General features: G+C 37.6%; 1 pseudogene; it reads right to left on the bottom strand.

The window, feature by feature from the left end:
* Positions 1–618: 618 nt before the first annotated feature.
* On the bottom strand, positions 619–1,132 carry LOC102729469 (MICOS complex subunit MIC10 pseudogene; annotated as a pseudogene).
* Positions 1,133–4,418: the final 3,286 nt, after the last annotated feature.

The raw sequence follows: 4,418 nt of genomic DNA, 5'->3' as shown, positions 1-4,418 counted from the left end.
TCAGAAAAAATATTTAGAAATCAGCAGTGAATTAAATCAATGGTCCTGTCAAACTGATGAAGGAATTGTATGCTCTGTTTTCATGACAAACACATCATTAGTGTACATACATTTGAACTGATTATTTCATTCAGCACAAGGGACTTTAGGGTTAGAGTTATATAAAAGCTCAAATACACTTGATGTTTCCCAAATATCATGCTTTGTGTGGCCTAATCAAGATTTCATCAAATGTTTTATTAAGCTGTGTCACAAGAACCCAGCTGAAGCCAGATGATCCCTTATTATTAAGCAAAAGTAAATTGCATTCATTTTTGGTCTGAATTTCAATGAAACGGTTCCTAAAATACTTGGGAAATATACGGAGGTCACTTGTAATACTACCAAAATGCTACAGTGCATTCATGTAGCAGGAGAGCTGGAAGAAATGATGAAGTGTAGAAGTGGGAGTTTAGTGAAAGAAATCAGATATTATGCATATACAAGTATCTGCATATCACGAATTATTAGGGAAAGATGGATGAACTCTTACTACAGTTTTATATTTATCCCATTTCTGGTGCAAGCACAAAATCAAGGAAATAGTGAGCCAATTATTGTTAAAAAGCAGGTAAATGATTTTTTTTTTGCCTATTTTTAATTTATTTCTTTTAAAACCACCTCCTTGCAATTTCCAGAGAGAAAATACAAAACAAGAAACAGACTTCGTTTCAAATACATAAACAGTGTGCTGGAGTTTAAAGCGTTACTGATAACATTGTTACAGAAGAATGTCAGCTTACTCCAGGGCACTTCAGTATTCCTGAGGAATAAACATGATTTCTCTTTTCCTCCCACTGGGATGTTCTCAGGTGCAAGTCACTGCTCCTGCTCTTTGACGTATTTTCCGTGTAGAAGATATGGAGCCTGGAAATCATACTGACAGTTGGAGTAGGCCATTCCCAATCCCATGCCAGAACCAAAGGCTAATGGCCACATTCTTCTTTTAAAGAAGGTAAGTGAGAAAACAAGTCCTAATCAAAACCAGTACCTATCTTCACGACCGCATCCGCCATGCACCGGTCCCACTTCCTGCTGAGCTCTGAATCTGACATGTTCCCCACCCGCAGCTCCCGCTTTTTTTAAGGTCGGGCCCCCCCAGGTAAATGATTTTTTAAGGTAAATTCAATTATCGTTTATGTGAAACATCTTGAAAATTAAAAATACCTTCTTTTTCTTGAGAGAGAGAGAGAGCAAGCATGTGCATGAATGGGGGGTGGAGGGGCAGAGGGAGAGGGAGAGGAAATCTCAGGCAGACTTCACAGCTAGCACAGAGCCTGATGTGGGGCTTGATCTCATAACCCGGAGATTGTGACCTGAGCCAAAATCAAGAGTCCGACGCTTAACCGAATGAGCCACCCAGATGCCCCTAAAAATGCCTTCTAATGTAAAAAATATATACTAATGATGTCAAAAAGATAATATTTTAACAAAATCATTCTAAGCTCTAGAGAACGTTCAAAATTGAAGTTCTATGCAAAATCCTGCAAGTCAGGATCATGTATAACTATGTAACCCAGTCTGTCTCGGACAGTCACATTTTATGCCAGGTGTTATGCTGTTATTATTAATTATGTTCCTTTTCACTCTCTAAGTGCTCTTATTTAGCTTATAATAAATTGTGTGGCCATTTTTTTCTCAATTCTAATTAATATAGATAGGATACAGCAGTGTTCTTTCTACTGACCATGAGAGCAATAAGTCCTCATTGTCTTGTTTCAAGATTATTATGCCTCCTCCCATCTTTCCCTCATAGCCCAGAGCCAACACAAATATCTTGATATTCCCAGAACATTATGCTAGTTCTTTATATGGATGGAGTTTGCTAATTATACCTGATGAGCAAAGGTCCAAACACTTCTATAGGAAGCAGACATGCCACATGGTGATAACAAGCACCCCGCCAAGGCCTTTTACATTGGAAAAATTTCTAGAAGTTCAGTAGTCCAGGCCATGTTGCAGTATTCCCTCTGAAATGAAATACAAGTTTCTGTACTATGTTTTCTCACCATGAAACAAAGTTTCTTGGTGGACTTCTTTGCATTTGGGAGGCAACACTTGTCGCATTTGGATGTGAATTGCTGATCAATTTATTGAGTAACATGAAAGGCTTTTTGAGAGGGGCTCAGAGGAAGAAAGGGCTCTCCCAAAGATCTTTATACTGTGATTTCTCTATACTGTGGTGTAAGCAACCCTGCCAGTTGACCATAGTGACACAGTATCCCATGTTGCTTACAATGTCTGTAGCAGTAAGCATGCTTTATAACACCTCTGGCAAGTCTTAGTTAGAGAAACACTTGGAAACATCTAGGGTTTTAGAGCAACTTGGTGTCTTCTGCTAACAATCACTCTTCAATTGAGAAGCAGTTCCAAGCTTACTAACTGATAGAAAATAAAGGTCTCTGAACCACTAAGTATGTGATCTGATCTCACTGCCGTGAACAGGATGATATTTAAATGAAATCACCAAATCTAAACTCTGTCAGGAGAATTCTATCACTAAATGGGAATGGTATCTTTAACACTAGCCAAAAACAGATTCAGAAAGTGAAAGTAAATCACATCTGGGTGGCTTTTGTGTGCACTACTTTTGCTTTGCTACCTTTCCCTCAACTCATACCAATGAATTGTGATGAGAAAAAAAAAATGCAAGCCTCCTTTGTCTGTGGTTCTTCATGATGTTCTAACATGGATAGAGAAAAGCTGTGTCAGTACAGCTTTACTAAAGAGTGCCTCTAAAAGACAGTAATAAAAGAAATCTCGGTGGATAGAAATGTGAACAGCATATCAATCTTAACTTACGGAGAATAGCTAATGAGTTAGATAAGAAGCTTGGAAAAACCAGGATTGAAGATTATTGACAAAGAGATCTGGGTAAGGCAAATGGGAAGAATTAATGGTGAATTTAAGTGTACCTCAAACATGCTCAAAAATCATATGGATTTAGATGACCCATTGTGTGAACCTTAGGCTTTTTGCCATCCCAGTGTTCAATGAATGGGTTCAAGTGATCCAAGTGCCATAACTGCAGGGACAGAGGTTATACATGAGCTCAAAAGTCTGGAATTCCTCTCATCAAGGCTTGTCTTTATATATCTATTGCTAAGTGCTTAACCTACTTTAGTAGAGATCAACATTGAACCCTTACATGACACCATTCTCCAGGAAGATTAATCAGTCTGATGACAAATCAATACTCTGGAGGCTTTCTACCATGGAGGGGGCAGTTGTGTTTTGTTTTGTGTCTTTCATGGGAATAGAGACATAATATAAATATGGATTTGCCTTTCTTGTCTATAACACTGTGTCAAAAATACCATCTGCAGACTTTTGGAATGCCTGAGATAACACTATGATATTCGATAAAATATTATTTCTGACAAAGAAACTAATTTTACAGCAAAATAACCATGACAATAAACTCACTCCCATAGAATTGATTGGTCAAATTAAATATTCCAGATGTCAGAATCAATAGGCTTTACAGAATCATATACTGAAAGCTCTTGTGACTCCTGGGAGCTAACACTTTGTGGAGTTGAGGTATTGGTCTACAAAAGATAATATATACTTTGAACCAGTTACAAATATGTGGTATAATTTTCCCAAGAGGTAGAATTTATATCTAAGAATCAAAGGAATAGAAGTGGCAAATGTCCTCTCACTAATACATATAATGGCTAACTTAGAAAATGTCTTCTTCCCATTTCTCTGCCATTGGGTTCAATGGTCCTAGTTCCTGAGGGAGAAAGACTTCATTCAAGGAACAAAGCCATAATTCTACTAAATCAAAAGATGAGATGTCCTATTGGCCTTTTAGATTTCCCTATAACTGTAAACCAACTGTGAGTCAACAGATTTTCCTATAACTGTGAACCAACAGATTTTCCCAGAAAAGGGTTAATCTACTGTCTGTGGTGATGGATCCTGATTATTGAGGAAACTGGGTTGATGTGAAATAATGGATCAGGGCGAACCATGTCCAGGGTACTTCTTAGAATTCACTAGTTCAATAATAAGCACAAATGAAAAAAAGTTGCAGTATGATAAAGGCAGAATTATTAAGGCCTCACATCCTTACAGAATGAAAGTTTGGGTCAACCCATCAGATACAGAACTTCAATCAAATGAAATATTGGTAGAGGGTCAAGACACATTAAATGGAGATGAAAAAAAACCCTCTTGCTTAGCTACAAAGCTAGTAGAGCTGCTATGCATATTTTGTGTTATCCAATTTTGTCTTTTTGTCATCTTGTATAAGGAATGCTAGATTTACAATTAAAATTTCAGTTGGGAATATTACTGAATTGATACCACCCTTCCTGAAAGGTGGCTGACCTCTGTGTGTGTAGCCTCTATGTCCTCTGTATTAGAATTTG

Source organism: Leptonychotes weddellii, chromosome 12, assembly GCF_054177405.1.
Source record: "Leptonychotes weddellii isolate Sample4059 chromosome 12, ASM5417740v2, whole genome shotgun sequence".
Lineage (NCBI taxonomy): Eukaryota > Metazoa > Chordata > Mammalia > Carnivora > Phocidae > Leptonychotes > Leptonychotes weddellii.
The sequence above is the reverse complement of the archived record's forward strand: the minus strand, read 5'-3'. Positions and strand labels throughout refer to the sequence as shown.